This window comes from Dermochelys coriacea, chromosome 4 (assembly GCF_009764565.3).
Source record: "Dermochelys coriacea isolate rDerCor1 chromosome 4, rDerCor1.pri.v4, whole genome shotgun sequence".
NCBI lineage: Eukaryota > Metazoa > Chordata > Testudines > Dermochelyidae > Dermochelys > Dermochelys coriacea.
Genome location: NC_050071.1, coordinates 59,657,269 through 59,680,558, shown reverse-complemented (window position 1 = coordinate 59,680,558; position 23,290 = coordinate 59,657,269). Strand labels below are relative to the sequence as shown.

Sequence of the window (23,290 nt, the reverse complement as noted above, 5' to 3'; positions counted from 1 at the left end):
TGCTAATTCTGATTGTGACCAGACTTCTGAGGCTTTGAGTAGGTCACTTAACCTCTCTGATTCTTAGTTTTTCCATCTTTAAAATATGGATAATGCTTTTCTACCAGACAGATGACTTGTAAGGCATAGTTAAGGCATTCTGAGATCCATGAGTAAAAGGGTGAAACAGGGTAGTCTGCCCCTTTTTACGCCATCGGATCTGGGGCCAGTCAACCCTGTTCTAAGGCAGAGCCCTGTTAAGAACAGGTTGGGGCCTTGTAGTTTGCCTCACAAGCACTTGGTTCCTAATAAAGGCTGAAAGGTCTTAGTTGAGGGAGGAAAGCTACAGGAAGCAAGTTGGCTCCTGTGGCAGGCAACAGAGCAGGGAACCTGTATGGAATAGATGCAACTGCAAAAGACCTCAGGTTACTGGGGAAGGGACAATTGAAGTGCTGAATTTATAGTGTTTGAAAGAAATAAAGCAGAAGCCCTGAGGCAAAGGGCTGGTGTGTGGTGTCAATTTGTTCCTGAGCTGGGGAGACAGGCCAGTAGCCTACAGTACTGTAGAATGCAAAATGTTAAACCAACATACTGGAAACAGATTTTGGGAGTTTCTGGTGCTCTGCCCTCCTCCTCAATCTGCTGGACCAAACTTTTCTTGTACTTTTACCTTCTCATAACTGATCCAAAGCTTCCAGTATCTGTATGCATAGCCTGTGGACTTTGTCCACGCTGTATTATTCATGTAGCTTTTTCTGTTAGCATCCACAATCTGTTGTACAAACCTAAAACAAGGCACATTCAGTGCCAGTATGGACTTGGAGTATAAAAAAGACAGAGAATAGAGGAAAAGGATACATCATGTGTGTGAGGTGAAGATTGTACACAATAAAACAATAATGTGACCTAATAAACTAAAATTGTGACTTACCCAGTTGAGTAAGGGCTAGTCTACACTGGCAACGCTAAAGCGCTGCCGCGACAGTGCTTTAATGTGGCTTGTGTAGTTGTGGCACAGCGCTGGGAGAGCTCTCCTAGGGCTCTAAAAAAAACACCTCCATGAGGGGCCTACCAGTGCTGGTGCACTGTCTACACTAGCGCTTTACAGTGCTGAAACTTGCTGCACTCGGGAGTGGGGGTGGGGGTGTGGTTTCACATCCCTGAGCGAGAAAGCTGCAGCGCTGTAAAGTGCCAGTGCAGACAAGCCCTTAGTCAGCCACTATCAGTCAGCTAGATTCTTGCAGGTTTTGATAGGAGTGGGCCTTCGCTTTAGGAGTTTTGAAGTTTATATGCTGATTCCTTACTTCTGGGTAAAGTAGCAAGTTTGTACTATGCAGTGAGAAAGGTGTCTAGTAATAAAGGAATGTTTTAAGAGAATGTCAGCTGGGGATTTGAATGTGAAGAGAGTAGTGGTTTTGTGGACTAGGAAGGGTATACTATACCTATGGGGGAGGAATGGAAGTAGGCACAGTGATAACTGTTGAAATTGGCATGAAGGCTGCAAAATATGGGGAGACATGGAAAGAGCTAAAGATTAGATGATTAGGAAAGGGCAGAATTATGCAGGGTGTTTTGAAGGAGAGGACCAGCAAATCTGCATTTGGTAAAGTGGAAGTAGGCAGGTTTAAAACCTGTTAGGTCAGATCAGATTGATAGGTAATGAGATTTTTGGAAGCTGTCTTATGGACACTCAAAGCTGCCGGTTTTTGAAGACTACCAAATATGTTTTGGTGTCTTGATTTGAAGTCATATCTCAGATAATGAAACCAAAATGTCCATAGTGTATCTTGCGCTGTCCCCACATACTCAATTTTTCCATATTAAAGATAAATGCAGTAATTCCTTCCTAAATAAATCTCATTTAACATGGTATTTTAACTGGATAAGAAATCTAATTTGGAAATGGCATTTCTAGTTTGTTTTTTGTTTTTGTTTTTTATACAGTCCAAACATTCTTGATCATTTGACGGCGGCATTATATTGTTGCATAATCAAGCTCTACAGTTTTGTTATTAGATGTGAAATAGCTACTTGCCAATCTTCAATTTTCTGTATATGAGATGATTTAAGATTATATTCTGGCAAACTCAGTCTTGCATGCATTGAATTTAATGCATGCATCTTTTTAAAAAGTGACCCACTTGCAATAAATAGAAAATCTGGAAAAAAGGGACTAAAACCCACCAGAGTCCTAGGCTGGAGTTGTGGGTGATTTCTACTTTCTAGCATGCATGTGAGTTCTTTATTCTTTAATATGTTTGCTGTGTAATGGTTTTGCCTTTAGAATAATGTGCTTGCTTAGAAGGAACTGTGTGGTAACTTATTACTGCAGGCAGTACCTAGGGTTGCCAGTCGACTAGTTTTTGACCGGAATGCCTGGTCGGAAAGGGACCCTGGTGGCTTCGGTCAGCACTGCTGACTGGGCCGTTAAAAGTCCGGTCAGTGGCGCAGCGGGGCTAATGCAGGTTCCCTGCCTGCTGTGGCTCTGCATGGCTCCTGGAACCAGCAGAATGTCCCCACTCCAGCTCCTATCCATAGGGGCAGCCAGGGGGCTCCACACGCTGCCCCTGCCCCAAGCACCAGCTCTGCAGCTCCCATTGTCTGGGAACCATGGCCCATGGGAGCTGCGGGGGTAGAGATTCTGCTGCTGCAGAATTCCTGGGAACCTGATTGACATGAATGGGGAACCCCTCACCAGCAAGAGCTGTCGTTTCAGGCCATCTGCAGACTCTCAGGAAACTGTTTCATGTTTTTTAGGTTGTGACCACAACTGTGAGAGATGGTAGCACAATTTTGGGACAAGGGGTTAAATCTGTAGTTGCAGAATCATTGAATACTTGGGTGGGCCTTATGTGTATTTTCCTCTTTATGCCTTATTTCCAGATTTTTCCATAATCCATTATTGGACAAAAGCATACAATAAGACACATTAAAAGACTACAGTAGTATTTGTAGGTATAAAACTCTAGAGTTAAATATAGTGCTTGCTGTTTTCAGCAGGAATGTTAATTGGTTCAGTAGGATCCTGTAAGCAAATAATGCTGAAAATGGCCTTTAATTGATGATTAAATAGAAAACGTCAACTGCGTTACAGTAGGCTTAAAGAAGTAAGTCCCTTGTTCTAAATATGGGCCCTTTTTAACAATGAGGCAGGGTTACAATGGCTGCTGATACAGTTCTTAAAGAGCATTCTCAAGAAGACAATCTAGCCACTAGGAGGCCCATTCGTGGATCAGTATTGGATAAATAAATGGAGAAGTCTAACAATGTCATCTTTTTCACATTCTTGCCAATGCTTCAGCTGACATCAGTCACATAACTGGAAATTTATTTGGAAGATAAATGTTTAACTACCGTGTACCACTAACTCGCTAAGGTAACACTGAGAATCTGGTATAAATTCTTAGCTAAAATGGTGGTTTTGTACGTTGGTAGAAAAGAGCTAATTCCTTGCAATGTGTTCTGCAGTATTTCATTGTAGGAATGTTTTATTGAACCATCCCTAATACTTTTTAAAGGTTGTTTAGTGGGTAGCCTGTAACTTAATATCTTACATTTGTAGGTGGACTCAGCAGAAAACAAAATAGGAGCTTAAAGTTAGAGATCTAAGTCTTAGACGTCTAAATAAATTGCCTGACTTTCAGACGCACTGAGCTCTCACTGAAGTAGAGTTCCTAAACCCCACTTGAAGGATGCTTTCAGAGCTGTTAGCATCCTTTAATCCAGCTGTTGCCCAAGATGTCAACGGGTGGATGTTAAAAGAAATATTAATGCAGGTATAATAAGCAGGAGATAAAACCTACACCTACTCCCATCTATCTCCAATGATACTTATTAGTAGGACCTACCAATTTCACGGCCGTGAAAAACACTGCATGGACCATGAAATAAGCCCTTCCCCATGAAATCTGATGTCCCCTGGTTCCTAGGAGCGCCCCAGCAAAGGGGGCTCTAGCTCTAGCTCGGGCTGGGGAGGGACAGGACTTGTCCATTCTCCTGCACAGCTGCTGGTTGGGGAGAGACCTCCGGGTGCCTCCCCCTGAAGCAGGACACTCTGGGACTGTGCAGCAACCCCAGAGGTTCCTGCATCTTGAGGAGGCTTGTGGATGGGGGTCCGATCTTCCTTTGTTTCTAGGAGCACCCCAGCAAATGGGGCTCCTAGCTCTGGCTGGGTTGGGGAGGTATAGGACTTGTCCATCCCCTGCACATCTGCTCTGGGAAGGGGGAGACTGGACTCACCTCTGGGTGCCTCCCCCTGCTATAGGACACTCTCTGGAATGGTGCAGCAGCCCCACAGATTCCTGCAGCTGGAGGAGGCTTGTGGAGTTGGATCCAATCTTCCCTGTGCTGCTAGGAGCACCTCAGTAAAGTGGGGTCCTATCTGCTAGTCCGGGCAGGGCTGGGGCAGGACAGGACTTGCTTTTTTCCCTGCAGGGCTGCTTTTGGGTATCTCTCCGGGCTGCAGATAGCTCCGCACTCCTTCTTCCCCACTCTGTTCAGCTCTGAAAGCAGCAGAGAAGTGAGTGGCAATCCCATGGCTCCCCTACAAAGGTTTGTGACTCCCCCCCCCCAACAATCCCCTTTTGGGTCAGGACCCCCACAATTACCACACTCATGAAATTTCAGATTTAAACATCTGAAAATGTGAAATTTATCAATTTTCAAATCCTATGGCTGTGAAATTGACCGCAATGGACCCTGAATTTGGTAGGGCCCTACTTATTAATGAATTTGTCACACAACCCTATTCAAGTAGCTAAGAGTGTTTTTGTCTTTATATTCTACTTAATGAGATAAAATAAAAAAAGGGGAAGGGAGCTTGGAAATTCAGTTATGGAAAAAATTAATCGAATGTGGAAACGCAGACCTCCAGGTATCTTTAACTTAACTATGTCACCCTTACCACTATTTTGTCCATTTAAATTGGATATGTCCATCATAGATTGCATTCTCAAAACTAGCTTGGTAAAAATCCCTGTTAATTTGCCTATTAATGTGAAGCCCTAATTGAAAATGTCTGAGTATATGTGTTTAAGTAGCATGCCCCTGTAGGAGTTAACTATCTGAAAACATGAAGGTAATATCCCCAGTATGGTGGAGGGTATTGGAAGTTTTAAGTGGTAACCAAGCAGAAAAGAATAACATCCGTATTTAACTCTTTAAAACATAAATATTTGAGTCTTAAATGCTGTATATTGGAGAATGGAGGTAAAGTTAACTGGGGACAAAAAGTTTTACCTGCAATAAAATGTCTATTAATGGCTTTGGAGAACATTGAGGGGCTTGGCTTGTTTTTCTAACTTTTTTTCCTCCAAGTAACTTCTGTGCATTTACAGTTCCACCTTAATGAAGTTCTTGTCTGAAAATTTGAAAAATGCCAACAGTTTGTAAACTCTTAAGCACTTTTTGAAGATGGAGTAGTTACTCTCTGAGGCTGCAGAAGTTGAAACCATATTGTTGAAGCAATCACTAGTTTTTATTTCTTTTTCGCTTGAATGAGTTCTTGTTTGTGGTGTTCTTGTTCATTTATTTGTAGTTTTAAAAAAAACACTTCATTTTTGACCACCTCTGGCTGTCTTACATTTTGCAGTTTTCCCATTACCTTTTAAGTTTTCTTGTCCCCTCACCTGCCCATCGCATTGACAGTAGCATAACCACACATACAAGACTTATTATCCTCATTTTGTGGCATGCTCTTTAGATTTAAATAGGACCTCCTTGATTTTCATTTCCATGTGAGTTACTGCTCCCTTATTTGAGGTCAGAATAATCTTAGACAGAACACTTAGACACATCGCAACTTTTGTGACATTGTCATGGCTTAGCTGGCAGTTCAGTACAGACGCATTGATGAGACATGAGCTTAATGATCTCTTTCTGGCAAACAACACTTTTCTTTGTGCAGTAGCTCCCATCATTTGTAAAACACTTGTCACCAAGGCAGTCAGTAACATGTTGTTTTGTTCTACATGGCAAGTGGGTTTGGGACTGAACTTGAGGGACTTCAGTTTTCTAGGCATATTAGGAAGGGAGTATGTATCCTTTATTCCTGTTTCCAGGAGTCCTCAATCCTACTGGTTGATTTCTGTAGTTTTTTGTCCTAATTTTTATTATAAGCTGAAACCTTTGCTTTAGTTTTTTATGTCATGATTCAGGGCTAACTGCGCTTTTTAACCCTTCTGTGGTCTTTCCAAGTGCACCCTCACAAGTGATGAACCCTGCACCTTCGCCTCCCTTAGAGTGGAATCCTGTGATTTTTCCCACTTTTGTACCAGGCTCAGGGCTACAGTACCCTGTGAACCACTTATAATTACTTAGCCGGGCAACTTGGTTCAGCGACCTGCAAGTCTTCTCTTCATGTGGTGTGATCAGTAGTGAATACAATGATCTGAAATAGCCTTTTAAAAAAAATTTTTAGTCACAATAGTAGGTACAAAGCATGAGAAGGGGTTTTAAACAAAATAAATGATCTACCCGTATTTCCCTTACCTGTAGACTTAGCTTATTTCAGTCGTCCCAACCTTTGGGAGTTGTTTGTCAGCACCCCTACAGGTTCTGCCTCACTCTTTCCTGGTCTTCAGAAGCTGGGTTTTCACCCACCCCAGTTCCTTGTTCCACTTTCCATTGGATTTTCCCCACCCTGCGGTTACAAGGAAGACTGTTGAATTCAGCATGGTCAGAGGCAAAACTTCAAGGCAATGGACACAAGCATTGTCTTCTAAGTATCAGTAGTTAGGTTGTCTGAACATAAGGTTGCCTTTCCTGCCTATGTGCTGCTAACATCCGCTTGAATTAACGTCTTGTAATCCTATAGCACGTACTAACAGATGGACATATATTATTGATAAATTATTGCTGTCAGCTCCCATGTCCTTTGCATCCCCAAATAGCATTTCTCATGTTAATGCAGTTATCTTGTAGCTAATGGTGTGACTAGCTTTTAATCTATAAACTTGATTTTGATTTTTAACTCTGCTGCATTCTACTGATCTTCTTGAAACTTCTAATGCCAGAGGAGAATCTTTTTTTTTGAAAGTATAAGGTAATTCATCCAAATCATTGATCCAATATTCAGCCAAGTCATTCATCCAAGGGTTTGGATATTAGGCATTTCAGCTCTCTAAAATAGAGGTAACAGTCTTTCATGTTGTCTCAGTGATTTCCATATCAAAGGTGCTTAGTATACAGGTAACCATATTATCTACCAGCACTGCAGGTTCAGTGGGATCTCTGAGAGTCAAGCTAGGTTCTTTCCTTCTCACCATCTTCTCCAGGAATAAAGATTCTGTCGACTGAATTAAGCCCTTGTTACACCGGTACACTGCCTCAGTGATACTGCACAAGTTGTAACTGGAACTTAATAAATTAGAAAGTAGAGAAGAGATTCTAAGAGAAGTACAGAAGAGATTCTGCTCTGTTATGGCAGAAGACAGTGACAGTAAAGGAGCTGCCAGTAGTTACGACAGAATTTTTCACCTAGTGTGCGGGGACTGCTCTCCATAAACTGTAAATAAGCCAAGGAATCCTGAGTTCCAACATTATTCTGCTGTCAACAAATAGCTGTGAAACCCACTGGTGAAGTGTCCTAATGCTCTCCCTCCCCCACCCCCCTACTCCCAAACGGCTGGTCCTCACAAAGGATAACCATCTACTACGGCTAGTATTTACTCAAGTAGCATAAATAAGGGTCTGTGATATGGATCTAAAGGCTGCAATCCTGCTGATGACATGTGGGAGTTTGTGGTTCCACATGATGGAATTTGTTCGCTTTTTAAAAAACGTAAGCAATTTATATACAAGAAACTAAAAGAATGTTAAGGCTGCAAAATCAAGCACTCAGAAGTAAGGAAATGCCAGAATTAAAGTTGCTCTTACAACATAGTTTTCCTTGTGTGTATGCATTATGAATGGTATGGAGGTGGTAGCAACCTGCATAGAAGTTCCCTGATACTTTCCATTATAAAGAATTATTTGGAGCTTTTCATTTCAGAAGCTCTTAACTCCATTGCATTGTTTGTAGCACATCTTTGATATCTGGGAAAATGCCCTTGGGCAGGGCCTCTTCATCAGTTCAATTCTGCTCAGTTTATGCTGAGATGTGGCCTGTTAATCTCTTTCCCGTCTCTTGCTTGTGTTCCTCAGGATAGTTTGGCAGTCTACCAAAACGATTACGAAACATTAACGTTCTAAGGCTGGGTTCATGCTGCTGCCAGAGCAGCCTCATGACACTGCTAGGAACTGCCAGAGCAGCTTGGGGAAATGGGAGAAAAGGGGGAGAGGGCTGGGCTCCCCATGTCCCCTTCTTAAGAGCATTACCTGATGTGGAAACCAGGCCAAACTAACACTCCTTCCTGGGGACCCAGCCCCTGGCTCCAGCATCCCATTCTGCACAGGGTTACCACCTTAGAAATGCAATAAAAATGGCACCTCCCCACCCCACAAGGCAAGCCCACCTCGACCCCAACCATAAGACAACTCCGCAACCCCTCCCCTTCCACAGCCACTTACAGTATTTAGAGAGCTTAATAATCTCATGGATGACAAACGGGCATTTGTTTTATCCGCACATTTTGCCAGCCAGTCTTTGTAGTCCGTTTTGTTTAGCAGGTTGTCACTGAATGTGCAGTTTGTATGCAAGCTTTCTTTTCAGGGGTTTAGTAGGATCACTCGCACCCTCACCGTGATCTTCCATTATTTAATATGCCTCGTGTCTCCTCACTCTCATGTGACTCAAACCCTCTCTCTCACACACGCATGTTGGTGGGCGGACAGCTGCTGTATTTTCAACAGTTTTGATCTATTGTCTCTTAAACTGCAGAAATGGGAACACTGCAGCATCTTTAGCTGGACACGGAAACTTTTAACATTAGGTATCCCAGTGTATTTTGATGATGACGAAAATCTTTAGACTCAGGTGAAAAAAACTTGGCAAATTTAAATTATTTTTCTGGCAACTGGCGCATTCATTTAAAAAAGAAACCCCGGCCAGGCTGGTCAAATACTGGCCACATGGTAATCCTAATTCTGCACTTTCCATGGGATTACATGGGGCTGAAGCTACCTCCTCTTCTATGAGGGAGAAGAGAGACTGTGTGGGCCAGCCCAGGCCAGGCTCCCCACAACCATCCTCAAGACCTAGTCAGTGCACGGTCCTAGTGATTCATCTCCATTCTTTTTTTTTTTTTTTTTTTTTTTTTTTTTCTGTCAGGAGCTTCCCCAGCTCCTGAGGTGGGCAGGCAAAGAAGTGTCAGGTTTGGAACTAGCCCCTCTGATCACACCTAAACCCATCTTCTGGACCTAACAGTCCACACCCCTTCTAGGATAACTGCCTTCTCTTTCTGTCAGTTAATGTTCTTAGTCCTGTAACTCAAGTGGTAGAATGCAGTGCTGAAGGTTCAGGGTTAAAACTCTGATGTATTGTCTGTGTGTGTCATTTTAAATTTGGCATTTTTTAACTTTTTCCTTACGAATATCTAGAAAACTACATAAAAAAATTTAAAAAAATGTTTAAAAAGTTTGCAAAGTTCTTGCAAATTAGGAAATGCCAGATTCATCATTGCTTGCTCAACTTTAATTCAAAATTTGTGTAATCATGATTCAGGTTTTAACTATATGATTGCAAACTATTTGCCCTCACAGACTCCTGCACCATCCAGTGCACAATATGGACATGTAGTGGGGGGGGGACAGAAATAGTTGTGTGAGCAGCTGTAAATTTGGCATTTCCTAACTTTTGAAGGCTTGACTATGCAGCCTAATCCCTCCTTCTAATGAATGTAGTAATATAGGTAGTTTAGCCTGGAGATGAAATGTCTTTAGTGCAAGGACCATCACTCAGATGACTTTGGTGTTTTTTTTCCTGAAGTTTTAAATAAAAACTTTAAAAAAGGTAAACTTTTTGGAGTATTTTGGCTTCTAATACTGACAATCAAGTCAGTAATATGTTCTTTTAATCTTTTACACACTTAAAATGTGATTTACTTGTTTTGTTTTAATTTATTAAAAATAAGAATAGTTGAATCTGCCAATTTGAAGATTTTGAGGGCGGGTCAAGGGGACTTCACTAAATGGTTTTATTTTATAACCAGATTGGGAGATGTTCATAAGTTTAACTGCATACACAAACATTTTACATATATGTATATAAAATTTGGATATTGGGAATGGGGGAGTGTATCAGTATTCCAGGAATAAAAATCGGGTAGCTCATCTCTTGTGAAACTCCATGATCAAACAGTAATAAAGTTCTTTGTGCTTAAAAAAAAAAAAAAGATGGATAAATCAGAAGCATCCGATGTTAGTCAAGTTTCATTAAATGTTTTTTCTCAGAATTAGAATTAAAATGATCCCCCTCATAATTTAAATATTTTAGGTGTGCAGATTTTTTACTAGTGTTCCTACATTATATTCAGTCTCCCCTATTTTCCTTCCTGCAACAACAGCAACAAAAAAAGCCAAATGGTATGAACATATCCACCCGGTCATTGGGGGAAGTAGTTAATTAACACAAACATCCTCCCCAGACTTTTATACCCTTATCTTTTATACCCTTACTTGTCAAACTGACACAAACCTTCTAAACAAAGCAAAATAAGGCAACTTCTATAAAAGTATAAATTCTGTAGTAAAACTGTTAAAATGCAATTATCTAAGGAACAAGGAATCTTAACCTTTTCAAACTTGAAATTATACAATTATGTATTGCCTTGAAATATATTGGAATGTGACTGCTACTGATTCCCATCCAGACCCTTCTTGGAAGTCCTTTGGGAAACATATGATAAATCTTTAAGGAATCTGCATACACATCATTAAAACTTTAGCCCTGCACCCCAAATTGCTGGGTCAAATCCATTGGCAAACTCCTGCACATAGGGTATAAAATTAGAACAACATATAGGCATGGGCTTATCCTACACTACCCTTATACATGACAGGACTATTATGTTCCTTGCATGTTTCAGTAACGGAAGATCCCAAAGATCTCAATAATGTTTGCATACCATTTTAAAATTAATCAAAATTGATCATCTCCAACTGTTTGTGTAAGAGTTTGACCCTGAAATCAGTAGACAGAGAAATTTTAATGCTCCCAACATCCAAGCCATCTCCAGAATCTGCTGGAACCTGTTATCAATATGGTACAATATTATCCTAATAAGCTGGAACAAAGATTTAAGGATGTAAATGCAATGGACATTCTTGATCATCATTCTCAATAATGTCCAAAAATCTACAGTTTACTGCAAGTATTACTCCTGATGGAATTCTGTGCCAAAAAACTAAATTCTGCACCAAAATTAAAAATTCTGTGCACAATATTTAAAATTCTGCAAAGTTCTGCATATTTTATTTGCCAAAACACAGTAACACAACAATATAACCACACCCTTTTCAATTATTTGCTGACAAGTGTTTTGAAATGTATTACCAAAATAATTGATGATGATGATGATGTTGTTGTTTGGTTGTTTGGACACACACAATATGCAGAATTTAAAAATGTTCAGTTTTTTAATACAGAATTCCCTCGAGTACAAAGTTCTTTGTGGCACAGTCTGGGTGCGGGCAGCTCAGTGGGGGGTTCTGGGTGCAGGGGGAATGGGACTCTGCAGGGAAGTCCAGGTGAAGATAGTTAAGGCTCAGTGTGGAGGGGGTCTGGGTGCTGGGGAAGTGGGGTGTGGTGGGATGGGGGGGTCAGGGCACAGCTGGTTGGGGCTCAGTGGGGTGGGAGTTCCTGAGGGGATGTGTGGGGCTTCTGATGCAGGGGAGACTTGGTGGGGGAGTTCTAGGTGTGGGTTTTTTGGGGGTCTGGCTGTACAGAGGGTGGACAGATGGAGAGCAGCTCCCCCCACAGTGAACCCTCCCTCCATAACTGAGGAGCGAGGTGGCCAGGAAGTGGGGTGAGGGGTCACTGTAGGGGGAGTTGCTCCCCCTGTCCACCCTCCCACATCTGGCCCCCCTGCGGAGCCTCATCCCCCTGCACCCGGACCCCTCTGTCAAGCTCCCACCATGGTGCAGAGCTTACTGCAGCCCGGGGAAGTTGCTGGGGGTTGATCTGGCCCAGCCCTGGCTGCTGCATGCCGGGGAGGGGGAACTCCTCTTTTTTTCCCCCCTTCCCGTCACTAATGTCCCTGGGGCATCCCCAGACACTATTTCCCCCTTCCCCCCCCCGTGGTGAATTACCTCTTCCCCACCTGCCAGAACAGATGCACCCATACTGCTGGGGCGGGGTGAGTGAGCACTGATGCAGCTTCTCTTTGCTTCCCCACAGAAACCATTTTTCTACAGGAAGCAAAGTGAATCTGTGGGGGAGGGATGCGTGGGACGCATTGCTGCACAAGTGCAGTGGTGCAGAATTCCCCCAGGAGTAAAGTATGTGAAAATCCCACACTGTATTTTGCATCATCTTCAATGCTCCCCTACTATAACTAACCATCTGGACATAACTGTGTCAGCACTGTCCAGATAATGCATGTGGGACTTCTAATTAATGATTATTTCCAAATTGAGAGAGTCTGTTGTGCAAAGATCAGAAGTCAGCAGCAATTTACTTGGAATTCCCGATGAATTTGGGAATATTCAACAGCTTTTCCTAATAGCTAAAAAGGTGATTGCCCTCTGGATTTCAATTTCACATCCCTCAGAAACCTGGGATAAAAGAACTGGTTAGCTTCTCTAAGCTTCTAAACCTAACAGTAAGGGAAATGACTAAACACATATTGTGGATTGGGATTCATATTTGTATCTAGCATACAAAGACTTTTTGATTTGGGTCCTAGAAAAATAAATTGTGGTCTTACTATGCCATGCTACTCGTGGCAATTCAGTCTTGCTTAGTGTTCCATCTTTACAACTAAAGACTATTCACATTCAACATTATCTTCAGTAAATACTTGAGCAATGGAGGTGGATGCTGAATATTGTCATTGATAACCCTTTTTACTTTAACTTAACATTTATAATTACGCCCCATTCAGTTGTTAACTAATTACTGTGTTTATGTCTGGTTTTATGTAGTTAATGGTAAGTTAGAGATGTATTTTTACTTAATACATTTTTTCTTTAAAAATGATTTTAACAAAGACTACACAAATAACTGTCTCGCTTCCCTCCCCTCCACCCCAAAAAAGGAGTACTTAAATTGCTACCTCCTTCTTTCTTTTTGTGTCTGTCTGTCTGTCCCAAAAGTATGATGACTTTTACTACCACAAGCTTTGTGGATGGAGTAAGATGGCTGGTAGGCTGAAACCTACTGGCTGAAAATGGCAGAACTTTCTACTTTCTGCACTAGTATTAGGGCTCCAGAGCTCCCATTGAACTTCTTACCCCAGAGCTTCTGTGACAACTCGCATTTCCTTTTTGTTGTTTTTCCCCTTTGCTATTTTTAGGCTTTCTCATAAAGATCCTGGGGTGATATGTATGGTATATGAGCCTATGTAACTTATTTCTCTATAAGGATTTGGCTAAGTCTTTTCCAAACCAAAATTTCCAAGAAGAAACAGCTAAGCACAGGCCCAAAGGGTGCTGAAATAGCAGTGCCTGCCCATTATCACTACCTCATACGTTTGGGGCACGTTTCCAAGTCATGGTGGATGAGGGCTGGAGACTAATCTCCATCAGTCCTGGATGGAGATGATCAGCCTGCCTTGTATTTTTGAGGTTTGCAAATTTCTGTCACCACCTCAAAGTTGAGTGGAAGTTTTTTTTTTAACTAAGCCATGTCAAATTAAAATGAACACTGCATATTATCTTTCACATTAAGGATGGATTAGAATAGAATTGTGTAAAACAGCCTGTGGCAACCCTTGGGTGACCTTCAAGGAGACTGAGTCCTCCCACATGCTGGTTTTCCATTTTTACTTCAGCAGAATGGCCTGCTGCACATATGAAGATAGAAGTCTTGCATGCTTACGTGAGTAGTCTCCCTCAAACTACACATCCCACTAAGAGATCAGGACTGCTCTGCTATATTCCCTTACGTCAAACGTGTGACCTTTATGCTCCTGGTAAACTGCTCCTCTGTGTCTCAGAAGAGTGAAGTTGTGATACTTTCACTGAGTACTCCTACAGAGGACCTACTACTAGTACAAGACTCCAAAGTCTGTTGCTTCTTGCTCTTTTTCAACTTTTAATAAACATGATTCCACATTGCACTACATGTGTATAACATTACAAGCAAATGTAAATAGTTTTAATAAAATATTTTCAAAAATATTCAGAACTTTTAGTTGAAAGTTACTAAGATCTAGTTGCATATAACGAAACTGGTCCTGTGTTAAGTGGAATATATCAAGACTAATAAAAACTGTGTGAACAAGAGAATGGACAACAGTCCAAATGGTCTAAACTTGGTTTTTCAAGTTACTTCCTCTAACAATACTGTATTCCACAGCTCAATGAGGGATGATGATATGGAACACTAGGCCTGGAAAGCAGATCTAACTAGATCATGCAGAGGGAACAGCATGTAGCTAGGTTTGTGTATGCCAAGTCAGTCACTTGTGGTGTGACATAACTCATATAGGGACATTTTTAGCTACTATATATAAACAATTCAAATTATGCCTGATGTCTTGATTTATCATAGAAAAGTAATCTGTTTTTTGAAAAAGACAACTGAACATGCAGTGACCTAAAAGCTGAAATTAGGTTTCAGAAATTAAAACATGACCTAGGGGAATAAAAATTCTTGAGAGATATAGATTAAGACTTTTTTCAGTAGAGTACGAGGCTGTTGGTTTTAGCTCTTAAGGAAAGCTTCATGTACTGTCTCATAACAGTACTCTGCACCACAGAAACATGCAAATCAGTGTGTCTTTTGCACAGCAGATAGCTCACAATGTTGAGCTGTTTTCAGAGTAGCAGCCGTGTTAGTCTGTATTCACAAACAGAAAAGGAGTACTTGTGGCACCTTAGAGACTAACAAATTGATTAAAGCATAAGCTTTCGTGAGCTACAGCTCACTTCATCGGATGCATTTGGTGGAAAAAACAGAGGGGAGATTGATATACACACACAGAGAACATGAAACAATGGGTTTATCATACACACTGTAAGGAGAGTGATCACTTAAGATAAGCCATCAGCAGCAGCAGGGGGGGAAAGGAGGAAAACCTTTCATGGTGCCAAGCAAGGTAGGCTATTTCCAGCAGTTAACAAGAATATCTGAGGAACAGTGGGGGGTGGGGTGGGGTGGGGGGGAGAAATACCATGGGAAAATAGTTTTACTTTGTGTAATGACTCATCCATTCCCAGTCTCTATTCAAGCCTAAGTTAATTGTATCCAGTTTGCAAATTAATTCCAATTCAGCAGTCTCTCGTTGGAGTCTGTATTTGAAGCTGCTTTGTTGAAGGATAGCCACTCTTAGGTCTGTAATCGAGTGACCAGAGAGATTGAAGTGTTCTCCAACTGGTATTTGAACGTTATAATTCTTGACGTCTGATTTGTGTCCATTCATTCTTTTACGTAGAGACTGTCCAGTTGGACCAATGTACATGGCAGAGGGGCATTGCTGGCACATGATGGCATATATCTCATTGGTAGATGCGCAGGTGAACGAGCCTCTGATAGTGTGGCTGATGTGATTAGGCCCTATGATGATGTCCCCTGAATAGATATGTGGACAGAGTTGGCAATGGGCTTCATTGCAAGGATAGGTTCCTGGGTTAGTGGTTCTGTTGTGTGGTGTGTGGTTGCTGGTGAGTATTTGCTTCAGATTGGGGGGCTGTCTGTAAGCAAGGACTGGCCTGTCTCCCAAGATCTGTGAGAGTGATGGGTCGTCCTTCAGGATAGGTTGTAGATCCTTGATGATGCGTTGGAGAGGTTTTAGGTGGGGGCTGAAAGTGATGGCTAGTGGCATTCTGTTGTTTTCTTTGTTGGGCCTGTCCTGTAGTAGGTGACTTCTGGGTACTCTTCTGGCTCTGTCAATCTGTTTCTTCACTTCAGCAGGTGGGTATTGTAGTTGTAGGAATGCACGATAGAGATCTTGTAGGTGTTTGTCTCTGTCTGAGGGGTTGGAGCAAATGCGGTTATATCGTAGAGCTTGGCTGTAGACAACGGATCGAGTGGTATGATCTGGATGAAAGCTAGAGGCATGTAGGTAGGAATAGCGGTCAGTAGGTTTCGGATATAGGGTGGTGTTTATGTGACCATCGCTTATTAGCACCGTAGTGTCCAGGAAGTGGATCTCTTGTGTGGACTGGTCCAGGCTGAGGTTGATGGTGGGATGGAAATTGTTGAAATCCTGGTGGAATTCCTCAAGGGCTTCTTTTCCATGGGTCTAGATGATGATGTCATCAATGTAGCGCAAGTAGAGTAGGGGCATTAGGGGACGAGAGCTGAGGAAGCGTTGTTTTAAGTCAGCCATAAAAATGTTGGCATACTGTGGGGCCATGCGGGTACCCATCGCAGTGCCGCTGATTTGAAGGTGTACATTGTCCCCAAATGTGAAATAGTTATGGGTGAGGACAAAGTCACAAAGTTCAGCCACCAGGTTAGCCGTGACAGTATCGGGGATACTGTTCCTGAGGGCTTGTAGTCCATCTTTGTGTGGAACGTTGGTGTAGAGGGCTTCTACATCCATAGTGGCTAGGATGGTGTTTTTAGGGAGATCACCAATGGACTGTAGTTTCCTCAGGAAGTCAGTGGTGTCTCGAAGATAGCTGGGAGTGCTGGTAATGTAGGGCCTGAGGAGGGAGTCTACATAGCCAGACAATCCTGCTGTCAGGGTGCCAATGCCTGAGATGATTGGGCGTCCAGGATTTTCAGGTTTATGGATCTTGGGTAGCAGATAGAATACCCCAGGTCGGGGTTCTAGGGGTGTGTCTGTGCGGATTTGTTCTTGTGCTTTTTCAGGGAGTTTCTTGAGCAAATGCTGTAGTTTCTTTTGGTAACTCTCAGTGGGATCAGAGGGTAATGGCTTGTAGAAAGTGGTGTTGGAGAGCTGCCTAGTAACCTCTTGTTCATATTCCGACCTATTCATGATGACGACAGCACCTCCTTTGTCAGCCTTTTTGATTATGATGTCAGAGTTGTTTCTCAAAAAGAAAAGGAGTACTTGTGGCACCTTAGAGACTAACAAATTTATTAGAGCATAAGCTTTCGTGAGCTACAGCATCCGATGAAGTGAGCTAAATTTGTTAGTCTCTAAGGTGCCACAAGTACTCCTTTTCTTTTTGCGAATACAGACTAACACGGCTGCTACTCTGAAACCTCTCATAGGACAGTTTCTCACACCAATCAATGATAACTTTGCAGGTACTGTTGCAGTACACAGGGTAGCTGCATATGGGCCTGGGTGGCTTCTGAATGTCGGCAGCAGCTGTGGGTCCCCCCCCCCTTTTTTTTTAAATTTAAACACCGTCAGGAGTGAATTAGCTGCTAACATCATCACCATGTGGAAAATGGTGCTAGTGTTCAGTATAATCAGTGTAATACAACAAAGCAATTTCCTCCGCATTTCCCTCACCCGTGGCTGGTCATATTCACCATGGCTGGTGCTGAGAGTGGCAAACGCTCTGAAGCACAAGTGTTGGTATGCATGTCCTGTTGAAAACTTTACGGGAGTGCAAGAGAAAGGAGTTCAGAATCTTAAGTGTTGGTTTCCATTGTGACTATACTGACAACAATACCTGTGTGTGTGTTATCTGCAGCTGTTGCCATTGTGGCCTTGAGGGGTTCTCCCTCCACCCCTGCAGAATGTTTGAGCCAGATAAGGAGGAGAAAGAAGAGAGCTTGGGATGACCTGTTCCATGACATCCTGTAAGCTAGTGCTGGGTCAGATTGTAAGGCTCATCTCCCTTTTTAGTTCATGGAAAACTCCATTACAGCACCTTCCGCTCTGCAATATTCTACATGGCATCAAAGGCCACATTCTTACCTCCTATTCCTACCACTCTATACAGGGGGACATAAAGGACAATCACAGCTTCACATAACTGACCTGTGAAAGCCATGGTAGCTCTGTGTTGCTAAAATGGACATGAATGTTCTTTCCACTTGATAAGTTCTGTTCTGTTAATATATTAAGTTTTTAATGAATTTGCTTTTAAATTGCCCCCTCTTGTTTTCACTAATTTTAGTACTGAATAAAATTCTATAATTTGGAACATAACTTATCTTTATTAGTTCACAACATATGCTGTAGAGTGTCTAGCACTTCTGAAAGCACCCACTTATTTGTTATTGTACAGTTTGACAGAATCCAGGATCAGTGACAAACACATACACTATAATAATCATAAATGTATGAGCCCTGCAAAATTAATTGGTGCATTGTCAGTGTTTGTATTCATAGATGTGCACCAAGCACCACACGATTCCTAACAGGCCCCAAGATAGCAGGGCCAGATAGAGCATAGTACACTGCACCACATTGCTGTAGCTCACTGTTCAAGTATTCCTTAAAGGCCTCCCTGAGACATATTGCTCCATGTTGAGTTCTTCTACTAGCCCTTGTGTCTGGCTGTTCATAATCAGCAGACAGATGCTCTACCTCCATCCTGGTGGCAACTTTTAACCTCTTTCACAGATATTATGCAGGATACAGCAGGCAGCTATAACCATTACGATATTTTTCTCACTGAGATCCAATCTTGTGAGTAAACACCAGTGTCCCCTTCAGTCTACCAAAAGCACATTCAACTGTCATTCTGTACTTTCTGAATGGGTAATTGAATCGTCCCTTGCTGCTGTCAGGATGGCCAGTGTATGACTTCATGAGCAAGGGGTAGGCTGGGTCCCCCAGAATCACTACTGGTGTTTCAACATTGCAAATGGTAATCCTCTGGTTGGGGGAAAAAAAGTCCCTGCTTGTAACTGTCATGCTGCCTGGTATGGGACACAGCTAAGACTGCCAGTCTCCGGTCAGACTGCCAGAATACAGGTCATACTCCACAGTGTATTCTGTCATAAGACTTCACCAGTCTAGTAACAAATGTATGCTTCTAGAATACTGTATTAGTTACTGTGGAGCCACAGACTGTCTTCTTCAGGCCCTTTAGCCCTTCATGCATCACCCAGACAAATCAAACTTCTGTGATAAATGATTATTAAAACCAGAAGTCACACACATTGGATTCTGCCATTTCCAAAGAACCAGACACTCACTGCAGGTAAATATATACACTTCAGGATCTTACCAAATATCACTCTGCAGTCAATCTTTAGTTAATTAACTAAAGATTTATTAATAAAAAGGAAGTTATTATATGATTAAAAGAGATCATATACATTACAGTTGATTGCAAAGTTTGTAGATCAGGATAATAGCAGTGATGTTAAATCTACCAGTTTGTAATAAGTCTCTCTGGTTCATCCCAAATATAGGGTCCTCAGTCCATTGTTCAAAGCTTCCCTTTGTTCAAAATCATAGTCTAGAGCTGTGGAGCAGGAAAGTCACCATTTGTATCCTCAGCCCATGTGCATGGACAGTTACTGTCTCAAACATGGAGTCGGGGATCACATGTTCTTTGTGCCCTTGCTGAGTGATGAGGCATCTATTGTCTACATCAGGGGTGGGCAAACTACGGCCTGTGGGCCAGATCTTGCCCCTCGGGGCTTTGGATCCGACCCGGGGGATTGCCCCCTGTGGTGCCATAGGCCCTGCACCACTCTCAGAAGTGGCCAGCACCATGTCCCTGGGGCCTCAGGGGCGGGGAGAAGGGCAGAGGGCTCTGTGTGTTGCCCTTGCCTCTAGGCACCACTCCCCACAGCTCCCATTGGCCGGGAAGGAGGAACCGCGCCAATGGGAGCTTCGGGGAGGTACCTGGAGGCATGGCAAGGGCAGCACGTGGAGCCATGTGGCCCCCCCCATCCCCTAGGGGCCACGCAGGGACGTGGTGCTGGCTGCTTCCCGGCGTGGCGTGGCATGGCATGGGGCTAGGACAAGTGTGCAGGGAGCCTGCCCTGGCCCCGGTGTGCGCCGCTGCCACCCCGGAGCCACTTTAGATAAGCGGTGCTGGAACCCGAACTCCTCCTGCACCCTGTCCCCCAACTCCCTAAGCCCCTTGCCTGCACCTTGCACCCCTCCTGCAGCCCAACCCCGTGCCCTGAGCTTCCTCCCGCAGTCTGCACCCCTCCTCTGCTCCAATCCCTTGCCCTGAGCCCATTCCTGCATATAGCAACACCTCCTGCACCCCAACTGCCTGCCCCAGCCCTGCATACAATTTCCCCACCCAGATGTGGCCCAAAAGTTTGCCCACCCCTGGTCTACATGCTGTCTTTAGGAGAGGCCCTTTGGAAGAGTTGATTCTTTTTAATGGCCCATCAACCATGGCTGGCTTTATGTAAATCTATCTTGTGTGTGTTACAAGCATATAGCAAAGATTCATAACTTCATATACAATGACAATATGCATATATAAACAGGATAACATTATTCAACAGATCACAACCCCTGTAGTGAAAGATTTTAATTCTATAAAGGGGTAGCAATCCTTTGCTCTTTGCAATACTTTGCTCTTGATTTGATATGTACGAGTCAGGATATTCAAGTGTGAGGCTATGCTGGGCTCTAGTCCGCAATGCTTACTGCCATTGCTTGATTGAGAAAATGCCTATAGATTTTTATACAGCAATTTAATATTTTAAAAATACTGTTGTAGTTGTGCTGAGACCATATATCTGTGAGATTCATGTCTTCTTTTTGCATTAAAAAATGAAGTGTCCTATAATGGAAGATTTCAGAGTAGCAGCCGTGTTAGTCTGTATCCGCAAAAAGAAAAGGAGTACTTGTGGCACCTTAGAGACTAACGAATTTATTTAAGCTCACGAAAGCTTATGCTCAAATAAATTTGTTGTACTTGTGGCACCTTAGAGACTAACAAATTTATTTGAGCATAAGCTTTCGTGAGCTTAAATAAATTCGTTAGTCTCTAAGGTGCCACAAGTACTCCTGTTTTATAATGGAAGAAAAGTTGTGAGTTCTCATGGAATTCAAACGGCAGGCCAAATTTTGGCAGGGTTGGTAGAAACGCAGGCTGTTTGGAACAAGCCCTGAACAGAAGGGCAGGGTTCCACTGGCTTATAAAGCCACGAATGAGCCTTTTAGCTTTATTGGATAGCACTAATAACAATAAGCAGTAAGCAGAGTGCTAATTAGATGAGCAGGGTTGGGGAAAGAGATGGCTGTGGTAAGACTTAACACTTACAGTATTGGATGTGGTTGCATTTAATGGTTGCTGTAACATTTGGCCATGGCAGTAATTTTCATCACTTTTTATTTAATACACAATGAATTCTACTATTCAGTATTAATAGTTTTTAACTCTTTTAAAATTAAAATGCTCAGTGATCAGAGGTAAGAATTGAAAGCAGTAGTTCTGAATGCACCAACTCATAATTCTACTTCCTGTAACAAGGGTCCTATGTGAGAATGCTTTTATTTTTAAATTCAAATGTGTTTTAAGTGTTTAATAGTATTTCCCTGTTGTTCATTTTTTAACAGAGTGCACAAAGTCCTATTAAAATGGATATGACTTCTGTATTGTATCATTAACATCAGCTCTCAATTACCAGTTTCACAGTGGCTCTAGCTTAATTACTTTGAAGCACCTTCCATGTTATCTGTTTACAGTTTAAGACTAGAACAAGACACTTTGTCAAAAAGTTGTATAGTAAACTATAATGAACAAAGTTGTAGGTATCAAGAACCAATTTAATTATTCACAAATCCATGTCTTCTAGAGTCTCTTTACTGAGATGATGCTGTCTAAAATGGAAGGGGTCTTAACTGGCTTTCTCATTCTTAGGTTTTCTAACCAGGGCAACCTGCTCTTTCTAAACTGAATCCACAGCTACATATGTATATTCCAGGGTATAAAGAAAAGGAGTACTTGTGGCACCTTAGAGACTAATAAATTTATTAGAGCATAAGCTTTCGTGAGCTACAGCTGTAGCTCACGAAAGCTTATGCTCTAATAAATTTGTTAGTCTCTAAGGTGCCACAAGTACTCCTTTTCTTGTTGCGAATACAGACTAACATGGCTGCTACTCTGATTTCAGGGTATATTCATCTTCACTAAATGCATGTTGTTTACCTGCTTCTGTGCTTTTCCACTCTTTGCTCTTAACACAAGTGAAAGTTAGTGACTTTACTACTTGTCCCTATTCAGTGTTTGAACTAGTGTTTCTCCTAAGGGTGGAAACCTAGCTGTGTAAGTGAGGAAAATGTTCTATCGTAAATGAATGTTTGCCTTAATCTGCCAGGTCATATTATTTATCAAACCTCTCTTCAGACTTGCAAGATGAAACTGAGACACAGGTGTTTGGTCCACATGCTCATGAACAGATCATCTTTGTTTCCAGGGACACTGAGAGATAAATGAAAAGGAGTACTTGTGGCAACTTAGAGACTAACAAATTTATTAGAGCATAAGCTTTCGTGAGCTACAGCTCACTTCATCGGATGCATTTGGTGGAAAAAACAGAAGAGATTTATATACACACACAGAGAACATGAAACAATGGGTTTATCATACACACTGTAAGGAGTGTGATCACTTAAGATAAGCCATCACCAGCAGCAGGGGGCGGAAAGGAGGAAAACCTTTCATGGTGACAAGCAAGGTAGGCTAATTCCAGCAGTTAACAAGAATATCAGAGGAACAGTGGGGGGTGGGGTGGGATGGGGTGGGAGGGAGAAATACCATGGGGAAATAGTTTTACTTTGTGTAATGACTCATCCATTCCCAGTCTCTATTCAAGCCTAAGTTAATTGTATCCAGTTTGCAAATTAATTCCAATTCAGCAGTGATCACTCTCTAAGCTTTCGTGAGCTACAGCTCACTTCATCGGATGCATTTGGTGGAAAAAACAGAGGAGAGATTTATATACACACACACACAGAGAACATGAAACAATGGGTTTATCATACACACTGTAAGGAGAGTGATCACTGCTGAATTGGAATTAATTTGCAAACTGGATACAATTAACTTGGGCTTGAATAGAGACTGGGAATGGATGAGTCATTACACAAAGTAAAACTATTTCCCCATGGTATTTCTTCCCCCCCCCCCACTGTTCCTCTGATATTCTTAGGTTTCAGAGTAGCAGCCGTGTTAGTCTGTATTCTCAAAAAGAAAAGGAGTACTTGTGGCACCTTAGAGACTAACAAATTTATTAGAGCATAAGCTTTCGTGAGCTACAGCTCACTTCATCGGATGCATCCGATGAAGTGAGCTGTAGCTCACGAAAGCTTATGCTCTAATAAATTTGTTAGTCTCTAAGGTGCCACAAGTACTCCTTTTCTGATATTCTTGTTAACTGCTGGAATTAGCCTACCTTGCTTGTCACCATGAAAGGTTC

At 42.2% G+C, this 23,290-nt stretch overlaps 1 protein-coding gene and 1 long non-coding RNA gene across 9 annotated transcripts in view; one reads left to right on the top strand and one right to left on the bottom strand.

Moving 5' to 3' along the window:
* The window catches only part of LRBA (LPS responsive beige-like anchor protein), a 555,352-nt gene that overhangs the window by 18,325 nt on the left and 513,737 nt on the right, over nt 1-23,290 (top strand). The gene's annotated exons all lie outside the window — the stretch shown is intronic.
* Nucleotides 377-12,387, bottom strand: LOC122459809. Its single transcript, XR_006280751.1, has 3 exons — nt 12,166-12,387; nt 6,469-6,619; nt 377-764 (listed from the first exon to the last, which is right to left on the bottom strand). It is a non-coding gene; the product is annotated as an uncharacterized LOC122459809 (long non-coding RNA).